Genomic DNA, 14,473 nt, shown 5'->3' with positions numbered 1-14,473 from the left:
AGCTATGCCTGAAGAGTTAAATTCAGCATAAAGAAATGCTTGAGTTTAGATAAGGGGGGTTGGGGAAGCCAAGGTTCTTAACATGTAAATAAAGCCTCTACATAGCAGACTTCAGAGAGAATAGATGGTTAATGTCCCTTATCAGAACTTAAAAGGTGTCAGACTCTCTGGAAAAGACCCAGTAAGGGAAGGAGATTCTCTACAGAATGCAAATTTTCCCCCACAAGAGATGGCTTTGCAGGGCCATTTCAAAATATATCAAATAAATATATCTTGAGGTAAAATACTTCACCTGCTACCTGTCATGTGTCATGTCATGACAGAGTCAGATTGCAATTTGGTAACATATTGCTACAAGCAGCTTGTTTTGTCAGTCTTAAGATCTCTCTTTTCATGTTAATGCTGGCCAGTTGTGCCTAAACTCCAAAGGGAGGAGGGTGTTATGAGGCATGTCTAACCCCGCCTTCCCATCATGGCCTGAACTAGTTTTTCAGGTTTCTTTAGGATTCCTTTGGCCAAGATGGGGTCCATTTAGTTGGTTGACGGCCTGAGAATATTATTTTGGGGTTAGAGCATGTATTTATACATACTGTAGAAACTGGTTCATGCAATTATGCCGACTGAGAAGTTGCACAATCTGCCATCTGCAGGAGGGACACCTAGGACAGCCAGTGGTGTATTTGCAGTCTGAGTCCAAAGCCCTGAGGACTAGGAAAGTTGATAATCTAAGATGCAGTCCTTACACCATGGAACACTATGCAGCCATAAAAAGAATGAGTTCTTGTCCTTTGCAGGGACATAGATGAGGCTGGAAACCATCATTCTCAGCAAAATAACACAGCAACAGAAAACAAAACACCGCATGTTCTCACTCATAAGTGGGAGTTAAACAATGGGAACACATGGACACAGGGAGGGGAACATCACACACTGGGGCCTGTCGGTGGGGGTGTGGGTATAGGGGAGGGAGAGCATTAGGACAAATACCTAATGCATGAGGGGCTTGAAACCTAGATGACGGGTTGATGGGTGCAGCAAACCACCATGGCACGTGTATACCTATGTAACGAACCTGCACGTTCTGCACATGTATCCCAGAACTTAAAGTAAAATTAAAAAAAAAAAAAAAAGGAAAAAAAAGATGCAGTCCAAATGGAGAAAGAGAGAAATGTCCCGGCTTAAAATAATCAGACAGAGAGAGAAAGTTCTCTCTTACCCTACCTTTCCCCTATTCAGGCCCACCCACCGTAGGGAAGGCAATCTGTTTTACTCAGTCTACCTATTCAAATATTAATCGTATCTAGAAGCATCCTCATGAGCCCACTAAGAATAATGTCGACAATATTTGGGCACTGTGTAGTACTGATAAGTTGACACGTAAAAGTAACTATCATAGTGGCCTCACTTGGGCACCAACACTGGAATAAATAAAGCTCAGTGGTTTCCACTCTCCTTGCATCTCTTCTTTCAAGAGTCAAAGTCCCCGCCGGGTGCGGTGACTCGTGGCTGTAATCCCAGCACTTTGGGAGGATGAGGCACATGGATCACTTGAGGCCAGGAGTTCGAGACCAGCCTGGCTAACGTGGTGAAACCTCATCTCTACTAAAAATACAAAACTTAGCTGGGTGTGGTGGCGCATGCCTGTAATCCCAGCTACTGGGGAGTCTGAGGCAGGAGAATTGCTTGAATGCGGGAGTTGGAGGTTGCAGTGAGCCGAGATTGTGCCACTGCACTCCAGCCTGGGCAACGAAGCAAGGCACTTTCTCAAAAAAAGAAAAAAAAAAGTCAAAGTTCCAGGAAAGATACTGAATGGCTGTTATTAGGTCATGAGCCTGTCCCTATGTATTCTGGTGGTGTGAAAAGTGATATGGTTGAGATACCCAGCACATAATACATGTTCCATATATGAATACCTATTTTTATTATTTTTGTTTCTCTCCTCTCTGTGCCTTATTATCAGTAACTCAGTGAATCATTTCAGAATGGCTTTGCAATCTAGTTATCCTGAAAACAACCTCCTCAACACCCACCGGCCAAATTTGCTTCTTTGCCATCAATAATGTACACAGTTTAGGTGTTGAACAGTGTGATACTAGTTATTTCAGTTCTTGCCATTGTGTTTACCAATTTTTAAAAGTCTTGCCTCCAGGACACACTGAACATGATTACTCTGTGTGAAAGACACATTCCTGGTTACCTTTCCTAACGTACCAAGCCAGAGTCCTATCAGCCTTTCTCCCTGCTCACTGCACTAGAGGTGTAAGCAGGTCCTTGCCTGGGAAGAAGGGAGCCGAGGGGCATGACGTGGCATGAGTGGGGCCTGTTGGGGGTGGACCCTGTACTTTTTAGTTGGTAGATTAGCAAGCTCATGAAAAGGCATAGCCCTGTGCAGTGGCTCACGCCTGTAATCCTAGCACTTTGGGAGGCCAAGGCGGGTGGATCACCTGAGGTCAAGAGTTCGAGACCAGCCTGACCAATATGATGAAACTGCATCTCTACTAAAAATACAAAAATTAGGTGGCCGTGGTGGTGCACACCTGTAATCCCAGCTACTAGGGAGACTGAGGCAGGAGAATCACTTGAACCCAGGAGGCAGAGGTTGCAGTGAGCCAAGATCAAGCCACTGCACTCCAGCCTGGGTGACAGAGCAAGACTGTCTCAAAAAAGAAAACGCATAGCTCTTGTCTTTCTTTGAGCCTCAAGATTGCACTTTTTTACTTTTTTTTTTTTTTTTTTGAGACAGAGGCTTGCTTTGTTGCCCAAGCAGGAGTGCAGTGGCACGATCTCTACTCACTGAAACCTCTGCTTCCCGAGTTCAAGCGATTCTCGTGCCTCAGCCTCCCAAGTAGTTGGGATTACACGTCCCCGCCACCACGCCTGGCTAATTTTTGTATTTCTTTAGTAGAGACAGGGTTTCTCCATGTTGGCCAGGCTCATCTTGAACTCCTGACCTGGAGTGATTCACCCGCTTTGGCCTCCCAAAGTGCTGGGATTACAGGTGTGAGCCACCATGCCCAACCAAGGTTGCACTTTAATACTTGTGTCACCTAAAATCTTTCATCCTACTCATAACAACATCATGTGCATTTATTAGCTTTGCACAAAAAAATGGCAAAAAAATCTGTTTTTGAAACGCTTGCAAAGGGAGAGCAACTACCCCTTCTGCTCCCCTAAATACATATATTTCCCCTTCCCCCTACTCTTAATTTCAAACTCGGCCTTGTGCAGGGGCCTCTCACCATCACTTCTTCTAGCCCCTGTGCACTTCTACAGAATCTTAGGCAGACTGGAATAGATTAGAAAGGGAAGAAAACATCAACTCCTAAATGCCAGCTCTCTAGTAAGAGTCTGTTTCTAGTAACAATCTGTTTTCGCCTCGGACAGCACCAGTGTGATTACAAGTGCAAGGTCTGCAGATTCCCCTACCCACCAGGGTGTTTGAACCTCCCCATGTTAGCAACATTTTTCTTTTTCTTTTCTTTCTTTTTCCTTTTTTTTGAAGGAATTTTACTCTTGTCACCCAGGCTGGAATGCAGTGGTGCGATCTTGGCTCACTGCCACCTCTGCCTCCCGGGTTCAAGTGATTCTCCTGCCGCAGCCTTCCGAGTAGCTGGAATTACAGGTGCCCACCACTATGCCTGGCTAATATATATATATATATATGTGTATATATATATATATGTGTATATATATATGTATATATGTATATATATATGTGTATATATATATGTAAAATACATACATACATATATATATTGTATTTTTGTTAGAGACATGGTTTTGCCATGTTGGCCAGGCTGGTCTCGAACTCGTGACCTCAGGTGATCCACCCCTCTCAGCTTCCCAAAGTGCTGGGATTACAGGCCTGAGCCACTACACCTGGCCTAGCAACATTTTTCGTAAGAGGCAGCCTACTGCACTGGTGATATGGGAGTTAAGAAGAAATTATTTAGGCAGACAGTGAGGATACTGGGGTCCTCGGTAAGGTTTTCCTTTTAATGAAAAGCAGCTCCCAAATCTTTTTTTTTTTCCTAACAAAGAGCATCCTGTAAAATTGAGCTGCAGACATAGACAAGCGAGCTGGAAGCTTGCACAGTTGAATGCCGGCAGTTGTGCCAGTAGAAAATGGCTGCCTGAGACTAGGCAGGTTCAAAATGGCGCCTCCATCTTCCCTTCTTTTTGCTAAACCACATGTGCAGTAAGGAGAAGACAACATGACGCTGGCCAGGCAAAGACTCCATTTGCATAATAAGATTGGGGTGGGGCGACCAGCCTTCCCTGCTGGCTAGGTAAATCACACACAGCCTCCTCAAGCCTGCCTGTAAAATCTGTAGCAGTCTGCTGCAGGCTGGTTTTTCCTTTCTGGCACCCCTTTTTCTTGCAAGCGAGAGAGCTGTTCTCCTTTCTCTTTCTTCTATTAAACCTCCGCTCCTAAACTCACTGCTTGTCTCCTTGTGTGTGTTGGCATCCTCATCTTCTTGGGGCAAGACGATGAACCCTGGGTATTTACCTCAGACAATGACACTGCCTTACTGGGTTAAGGATACGGATTAAAATCCATGTGCCAGGTTGCATTGTTGATCCTATTTCTTCACCCCTCCCTCCAGCCACATCATTTTCCATGTTGACTTTTCATTTTCTTCCCACTCCTCTAATTTGAGTTCTGCTATGTGACTCTCTTAGGCAACAGAATAAGCTGAGGTGATGTAAAATCCCAAGACTACTCCTTCCCAGGCCTGTGAGTTTCCTTTTGCCCTCTTGCATCTCCTCCATTCCAGGAGAATGACATGCTCAGGACAACCTGCTGGATGAAAAGAACAGGAGAAAGACAGAGCCATGCCAGTGAATTCCTAGCCCACTCCCAGCCAACCTGCAGACCTTGAGCTAAATGATGGCTTATTGTTGCGTCCGTCCTGGGAAGATATTTGGGGTTGTTTGTTCGGGTTCGATTTCTTGACTTTTCATGAAGAGCTAGAACTAGATTGTTCTTAAGGGTACTTTTAGCTCTGAAATCATGCAGTTCCTCAGATCTCCAATAAATCATCCCCCAGTATCTTTGCATTGAGCATTAATTACATTGTATTGTAGGAAACATATCAAGTGTCTGCCTCCCCGACCGATTGTAAGATCTAGGTGGATCAGCCATGTCTTACTCATCTCTGCAACACAGTGTCCATCTCAGGGCTAGTACATAGTAAGTTATCAGTTAATGTTTGTTGTGGGAATTGGCAGAGGGGATCTTCTAGTGGCACATTCAGATAGGCAGCAAGTTCATCGACTTTCTGTTCTCAGAGACAGATATCTCCAGTTCACCCGACTATGTGCATGCTGTCCTTTGTGCAGTGGGTGACTTGATCAACCAGGATTTTTTTAATTTAATTAATGTACAGCATACTTATCAAATGCATACAATGCATCAAAGTGCTTTTAGATTTTCATATTTGTATATTTAGCTATCTTGTTAACTAACTATAACAAGATAATACCTGCAAATGATTTAAAAATAGGTAAAAGAATATCCAGTGAAAATTAAGTCCCTCCTCCTCTTCACTGTTAGTTCCTCAGGTCACCTCTCTGTTATAGTTTCTGGGATAGCGTTCCAGAGATATTCTATGAATGTGCAAGCAAATAGGCATCTATCATCCCACTTCTCCTTCTTTTGTGCATTAATGGTGCATACTTGCACACTCTTTTTATTTTGCTTTCCTCACTTACTGTTTGCTTTAGATAGTACAGTGTTTAGTAGACATAGCTCTATCTTGATATTCTAATGGCTGCATAGTATTCCATTTTATAGATGCACCACAATTTAAGCAACCTTTGTTGTGGGTGTCAAAGTTAATTTCAGTCTTTGGGCCAAACTCCTCTGAAGGGCCTTTGAAGACCTTGGCCTCATTGGGAGCCAGCAGGGATGGGCACTTGACCACAAGGCTAGCGGGGAATGATATCTAGCCCATACTCCACTCATCAAGCCAGGAACTCTAATGTATCACTGTAGCTGCCAGATGTACAGGTGTAAGAGAGATTCTCCCTGGCCTCATCCCTCTAAAAGTCTTAAAGAGGTAGCCCTGTGATCCTAGCGCCCAGCCTATCTCAGGGCTTAGCTAAGTGAGATGACCAGTTGCCACCTTGAATAACCACAGATGCTAACTACTCCATAAGCAGTTAATTATGAAGAGTCAGAACCAAGTAATAGATATTGAGTAAGGAGGTGGATAAAAGGCTGGGACTTGAGAATGGACCAGACATAACAAGGGTGCTAGACCCACGGAGTGTCCCATAAATAGAAAAAAAAGAGGGAATCCTGAGGGCATGGGTATAGAGAGTGATGCCAAGAGTTGATCTCCTAGGCAGATGGGGGAGCCCTGGAGGGTCAGTTTTGGGGGTTCCTGAAGGTTGACAGAGGACAAGAAAAGTTAATGGCTACAAATAGAATTGTGAACAGCTGATGAAAACATTTTAAAAACTCCTCTTTAATATGATTTTTAAAACATTTTAATTTTTCTTTAAAAAAAGCTATTTATCCAAACTCTTCTTCTTTCTATGATCTCATGTCTTTAAATATACCAAACATGATAATTTTATGAGCAAATCACATTATACATAATACATTTTTATGTTTCAAATCTTACAAAATGACTTAAGTTCCATAGAGTGTGTTAATTTTTTTTTAAAGAAGAATGCATATATTTCAGTGTTCCCACTTTGCCACTTCATCTGCTCTCCTCCATCACAAATATCCCCCCCATTGGCTTCAACATTTTGGAAAATTTCTTGTCTGTAATTCCAAACTTCTCTTCAAGGATGACTTCTCCTTTCCAGATAAGATCTGGACTCTGATTCCAATGCCACCATTTGTTTGCAGTTTGACTTCTGATGAGTCACTTAAGCACTCTAGTCCTTGGTTTCTCATCTGGAAAGTGGAAACCATAATAATACTTACCCCATGTTGGGATGATTGTGTGGTATGTGTTCAGCATCTGGCACAGTGCTCAGTGCACATTGGGCAGACTTTATGTTCTGTTTCTCCTTCCTGATACCATTCAGAAAGTACTCTCTTTGGTCCTGGACCAGTGGTCTTTCATAATAACCTGGCTGGATAGAAATTAGATGGAGATATTTAGGTAAAATAAGGAGGGATCAGAAGTCAAGATAAATGGCTTGAGATAGATCTCAAGCAGAAAAGGTGACACCAGGAAAAAAACAAAACAAAACAACAACTACAAAAAAAAAAAAAAACAACAAAGAAAGGCCCTCTGCTGGTATACTGGAGAAGACAGGCCTGTTTGGAAGAGGCAGGGACAAATCTCTGGGATGACAAGTTGTCCTGGTTTTCCTGGAACTCAGAAGTTCTCAAGATGTGAGACTGAAAAGTGCTAGAACCAGGAAATCAGGACAAGTTGTTCACCCAATGTCTTAACCTTTTGGAAGTCGTGAAGGACCCTTCCCAGGCCCATGAAAGACTGGGTGGACCCATCTGCCTCTACAGAGTAATCTCCATTTCTTGTTGGAAAAATATTGAAAGGGCAGGGAAGAGACCACAGGGCCAAGAAAACACTGAAAGCGAGAGAGATCGTCACTGGGAAATGACTCAATAACTCTAATTGGCTAGGGTAGATCCCATCCTACCTCAAATATCCATTTGTGTTCCAAAAGAAGCTTCAAATTGGATTTAAAAGGATGTTTTTTCCCCAAACAAGGACAAAGATCCTTCCATCAGCACAGCAAGGAAGCAGCACTGTTCAGACAGTACCTCTGATCCCCCCAGAGACTCCAGAATCACTGTTTTCCCCAGAGAGAGAAGAACAACTGGGGAATAAAAAAAATTCAACAGGGTGTGACCCCAGTAGGACTCTCAGGAGCCTCATGTGGGAGGATTATTAGGAGCACAATAAAATAATCAGGCATTTGCCTTTGAGTATCCATGCACTCTGTCTTGATGTTACTCACGCCTTCCCCATCCATCTGGGGGCAGAGGTGTTACATGGCCCCGTGGTCCAGCTGCCAGCAACTCCAGAGGCTGCCTGATGTATGCTAAGCTGCAGTCGGAGCGGGTCTGTCCTCTTTTTGATTCCTCTTTTGAAGTCTGTTTTTGTCTTTTAAAAATATTCAGCCCTTCAAGACTTCTTCTCTCAGCAAGGGGTACTCTGCAGTGCCCTTCGAAGTCAGAGGTCCAGGAGAGCTGCCCTTCACTGGAGAAGGGGGAAAGGGAATGGTTCTCTCCAGGGCAGCTTTTGCACCTTGAATGGGGTTGAAGTCGTCAGTGCATGGATGCGATTGGAACATCCATACAAGGGTCAAACACCCCATCTTCTCTCTTTCAAGGGAAGGAAAACAAAGCCACAGCCAGGGACATGGGAGGACCATTTTGGTCCTGGAGCCCTTCCAGCTGCAATCAAATCCTCTTCTGATTCTTCAGGCACTCTGGAGCAGAGGAAGCTGGTTTGGGTAAAGGGTGGTTTGGGTACATGATATCACCCTAATGGTATCACTGATATGATTCAAGCTCATCCTTGGGTGTACGTTTGACTGAGATGTATGTGGATCCCCGACACTGCCCTCCCAATATCCAGGAAGGAGGGAGGACTTCATGTCTGCCTGTTTTGGTGTCATGCATATTTCATGGCATCCAGGGTGAATAGGTCCTCTGGACATTTTCCAACAATCTCAGACTTTGTGGAGCCAAGAGCCACATCATGTTTTCGAAGGGATAAATTGTCTAACTTTGCAGAGATAATGATCTAGGTTTCATTCACCTGCTAAAAGGTTTGAATGAAGGAGATCAGTAGAGATGTCCTAAAAACCATTCGAAATAAAAGGAAAATTGTTGCATAAATATCTGGAACATAAACTACCCTGTTTTAAGGCAACCATCCAACCCTTAGCAGCAAAAAGGGAGGGGGAAGTTGGGGAGTGGGAAGTTCTCCAGTGCCCCTGCTTGCTGATATAATTTCTGCTTTATGCTTTCTCGTTAAAACTTCATAACCTTGTTACAAAGGATAGCAAAGACCTTGCTCTCAGGAAAGGTTGTTTCATCTAGCTCCAGACTGTCTCTGTTGTAACTACAGCTACGGAAGCTAAAAGGATCAACATTTTAATTGTGTTTCCTTGTTTTCACATGAATCTTATTCCATTTGACTTCCCCATCCATGCCCATGTCCCTAGTTTTCAAATGAGGAAACTGAGGTTTGCTGATCTTTGGACTTTGAGACCGATGCTATCTCATTTCATATCAATAATAGAAAGCAGATCCCTTTTCTCTCCTCACTGGGGGCAGACAATCATCACTACTTGACAAAATCTGTGTTTGGATTCCTCCTTTCTGGGATTTTCACATTGCTACCACTTCTAAAGAGGAGAACACACCTCTTAGTGGTTATTGGTGCAGATGTCTGGAGTTTGAGCCAGTGCTGGACACAAGCCATCCTCGTGAACACATGTGGCTGACGATGGGAAGAAACAGCAACCTTCTCTTGATTTGAAATTAGAGTCCTGCTAGCAGAGGGTTCTTCTGTCTCCGAGCTTTACTCTTCTACTCTGTAGAATTGGGGCAAGTTGGAGTCCCTAGCTCTTGGATTTATTGTGAAAAATAAATGAACTAAGGCCGGGTGTGGTGGCTCATGCCCATAATCCCAACACTTTGGGAGGCCGAGGCGGGAGGATCACAAGGTAAGGAGATCGAGGCCATCCTGGCTAACATGGTGAAACCCCATCTCTACTAAAAATACAAAAAATTAGCCAGTTGTGGTGGCGGGCACCTGTAGTCCCAGCTACTTAGGAGGCTGAGGCAGGAGAATCGCTTGAACCTGGGAGGTAGAGGTTTCAGTGAGTTAAGATCACACCACTGCACTCCAGCCTGGGTGACAGAGCGAGACTCCATCTCAAAAAAAAAAAAAAAAAAAAAAAAAGAATAAATGAACTAATATAAATTCTTATTTGCCCATTACAAATTGAGCTAAATAGGGTCATGACTGTAAAATGTTTACCAGAGAGCCTGCCACATCAATGCTCAGCAAATGTTACCCACCCACACCTCCTGGAGCAGGGCACTCCACTTCCAGTTTATGTGCTAGGAACCTATATATTCTAGAGACCAGGTAACTCCTACCTTTGGTTCTGGTAACTTTTCGTGCTTCCTTCCTCCTTTGAATTTTTTCCATGGGCAAAGCCAATTCCTGAATTAGTCCCATGGGGGACACCTCTGGTTGGATTAGGGTTCTGCCTGTCATTCATCCATTGGCTGGCCAAAGACCCATGAGGTCATCTAACTCAGAGGAGGCTGGCCAATTAACTTGAGCCCTATCTGCAGGCCTAGTCAGACTGGCTTTCTCTGGATATGTCCCATAAATAAGAAGAGGATTACTTAGGTGAGAGCAAGTGGATAATGGAGTTGAGAGGTGACAGACACAGAGCCATCATTAGGAAGAAAGTTTGCAGAGGAAGAGAGATATAGATGGAGTAGGTTGTTCCTAGCACTATCTTGAATCCTGATGGCTTTTCTGTTTCCTCTTCCATCATAAATATGCTTTCAATATCTATCCCCTACCCCCCTTTAAAGGTGACTATAATCCCTTAAAGTAAGGTGCCCATATAACTTTTCATCAGTTGAGAATGAAAAGGAATATGCTGTCTTAGAAGATGCAGAATACTCTTTTGGGACATTCCTGCTCCCTACATAAAATCAGAGACAGGTCATGCAACTATCATTCAGCTCCATCCTTAACTTGTTTCAATGAACCAGTCACACATCTTCCCTGAGTGAGCCTCAGTCTCCTCATCTGTCAAACTGACTGGACAACCTTTAAGGCTCTGACATCCCATGAGCCATAGAGCCTTCGATGCTCTGTGTCTTTGAGGGTGGCCAAGCCCATTTTGGAGGGGATCGGAGACTCAAGTAGGAATCACAGAGTGAAGGCATCCTGGTTCCTTAGGCCCTGGGCAGGACTGTCTTGGTGCTTCTGCCTTGTACCCCCTGGTGCCTACAGAAGAAATGGAGACATATTATCAACCAAAGAACGAAGATAAACATAGCCTTTGTTGGATTAATATCCCCAGGATTACTCACATCTCCTTCAAAGTGAAGCAAAGATCATGTGCCGCCTGACAACCACCCATCTGGCCCTAGAAGAGTTGCCATATGGGTAGTTCTCACTAATTATAGTTAAATACTGATGGGATGGGGTCCAACATGGTGCCTCCTCAGATCAGAAGTCCCGTGGTTTTCCCTCTCCCAGGAGCTAGCGGAAAGGTCATGTGGTCATTCTGCTCAGACCTGTCCAGGAGCAAGCAGGCATGTCATTGAACCTCACCAGAACCAATTTTCTCCAATTCAAAAGTGGAGAAATAATACTCATCTTCCTCTGTGTTAAAAAGGGGTTAACAATAGTGACCTCTGTGCCAAATAAAGAGCCAGTCAAGATCTTGGATCATGGAGGAATCCAAGGAAACAATTAATAATTTGATAAAACCACATTAGTTTCCTATTATGGATCCAAGTCCTTGTTCAGTGCACTGCAATTTATATAAAAGACAGAAATATAGAATTATTTTAATTAATTATTTTGCTAGTCCTAGGCAAAAAACCCTTAGTGAACCATTCTGATCCCAGAAAGGAATTTCCCTTGTAGAAAGCACGTAGCAACCTACAGTGTTGCTTTCTTAAAATAGTTGGAGGTTAGATTCTCTCCTTCTCAAGAAGATAAGGAAATAACTCATTTGAAAGATGAGAAATGTGTTTCCTACACCTGCCTTTAAATAATCACCAAGAGCCATCAGTTTAGCTGTGGACCACATGTCAGGTGTGGGACTTAGTTTTGGGTAAGGGGAGGTGGCATATTCAATTTGTGGGTGGACGTTCATCAGTGGTTTCATTCTGCCTGCATTGCTTTGTCCATTCTAGACCCTGGTTCTCTAGGCACAGCTAGCTTTCCTTACCTATAACACCATCAAAGTAACAACCTTTCTGTCGAGGCTCAAACCTCCACACCACAAGAATCCAGGTAGGCAATATATTAATACATGACTAAAGTGGAACAGATGCAAGAAAATACACAGCTGTCTCGGAGTTTGTTAACTGACCCACTTTTTAAAAAGATGCGGCCACAAGGATATTCTCTTCTGAAACAAAAACAGCAAAGACAATATGATGACAAATGAAAACTGATGCCTGGCTCTAGAGTCTGGGAGACAATGAAGTGTGGGAGGGATAGTTCATTAGTGGGAGAGCCCATGCCCTTTGTCAAGGAGACCCCCTTCTGAACAGCTAACACATGCTTACTGATATGGTTTGGCTGTGTCCCCACCCCAATCTCATCTTGAATTGTAGCTCCCATAATTCCCTTGTGTTGTGGGAGGGACCCAGTGGGAGATAATTGAATCATGGGAGCAGTTTCCCCCATACTGTTCTCATGGTAGCGAATAAGTCTCACGAGATCTGATGGTTTTATAAAGGCAAACCCCTTTCCCTTGGCTCTCATTCTTCTATCGTCTGCTGCCATGTGAGATGTGCCTTTCACCTTCTGCCATGATTGTGAGGCCTCCCCAGCCACATGGAACTGTGAGTCCATTAAACCTCTTTCTTTTGTAAATTGCCCAGTCTCCAGTAATGTCTTTATCAGCAGTGTGAAAACAGACTAATACAGTTACCATTCACCAGTGAAGTCCCAACGTTGCCAGATAATGGACTTTTCTAGAGATACTCTCAAATGGGATATTCATGTGTAATATTCTGATTTTTCTTGATGCAAATTAAAAAAAAAGTACCTGAAGCTTTTGATATGGTTTGGCTCTGTGTCCCCACTCAAATCTCATGTTGAATTGTAATCCGCAGTGTTGGAGGAGGGGCCTGGTGGGAGGTGATTGGATCATGGCGGCAGACTTCCCCCTGCTGTTCTTATGACAGTGAGTAAGTTCTCATGAGATCTCATTGTTCAAAAGTGTGTAGCACTTCCCCCTTCACTCTGTCTCTCCTGCTCTGCCATGTAAAGATGTGCCTGCTTCCTCTTTCCTTCCACCAGGATTCTAAGTTTCCTGAGGCCTCCCTAGCCATGCATCCTGTATAGCCTTTGGAACTGTGAGTCAATTAAACCTCTTTTCTTCATAAATTACCTAGTCTCAGGTAGTTCTTAATAGCAATGCAAGAATGCCTAATACAGCTTTCAAGTATTATTTTTAAAAAGAGGCACCACCTTTACTCTGGCTTGGCTGAAGTGATAAGCTGTGAGGCTACCAGGGGCCTTCTTGTCAGTCTAAGGAGACAGCTTACCCAAAGTGTCACCAGCATGGAAGAAAGCAGAGCTGAGGAATGGTAAGCATCTGAGTCCTGGTGATGTCATTTGAACCCCTGGATCCAGCCACACCTGAAGCTTCCAATATCCCTGAACTTCCTAATTGCATAGCCTAACAATCTCTTCTTTTTGCTTACGTCAGTTAGAGTTATGGCTGTTTTACTTGCAACTGAAAAAACAATCCTAATCAATACAAGGACCTCAGTGTCATTCATGAATAATTGATAACAACATTGTTCAGCATAAGCATGGCAAAGATCTGCTGATATTTGAAGGGGCTGGAAAAGAGTATGTGTTGGGGCTGAGCGCATTGTACAGATAGGAAGAAGCGACATCATAGATAACCTAGGGTGCTTTCCTTAGCAAGCCAGTGAAGGGTTTGGGAGATGGCCACAGCATTCTGTCTTGGGATTTTATTTGGAAGTCTGGCTTCTATACTGCAGGTCCTGTCTTTTTTTCTGCTGGCTGGTCCCAGGGAAGAAAAGAGTCTTCCTCCTCAGTGATGGGATGGAAAGATTAGGCCCATGTGTTCTGGAGTTCTAATACCTCTGAGCCTGTTACAGACTCATTTGACTAGTTTGTAATCTCCAGGTGAATGTATAGTAAGCAGAAGCTCTCCCAGCACTTTGAATACATAATACAATAAAGCAAAAGTCACGATAATGGAAGAACAAATGGCACAATATTTTCCTAAGTGTATTTGGGTTAGATTTAGGTTAGACTTGGGAACCTGGCAATTTAATAGGTGGGAGAACTTTCATCAAACTTCAGAAGTACATGTATAATTCATGGCCTCTTGGTACATGGAATTTCAGGGAGGGATTCTAACCTGAGAGACACAGTATGGCACAGAGCAAAATACTGTCACCTTTCCCTTTGCTGAGCCTTCTCTTGCAATTTATGGGGACTGTCAGTTACTAACCATCTAAATAACTCATTTCCATGCCAGAGATTATAACTGGAGCAGAAAATACCGGAGCTCAATCCCTCATTATGACTTTTTTTTTTTTTAAATGGGACACAGTCTGGTCTGTATGGGTGTCACCAAGTTAGAGCTGTCATAACTTAAGGGCTATTAGGTACTTTTTGCCATATCAGTCTTTCACCTTATTATTTTACAAGGGTCCTAAAGTTCATCCAAGAAGCACTGAAATGGAACCAGTGGAGAGAGGATGATAAGATGTTGT

The sequence above is a fragment of the Pongo abelii genome, chromosome 18 (assembly GCF_028885655.2).
Source record: "Pongo abelii isolate AG06213 chromosome 18, NHGRI_mPonAbe1-v2.0_pri, whole genome shotgun sequence".
In the NCBI taxonomy this organism is placed as follows: Eukaryota; Metazoa; Chordata; class Mammalia; order Primates; family Hominidae; genus Pongo; species Pongo abelii.
The sequence above is the reverse complement of the archived record's forward strand: the minus strand, read 5'-3'. Positions refer to the sequence as shown.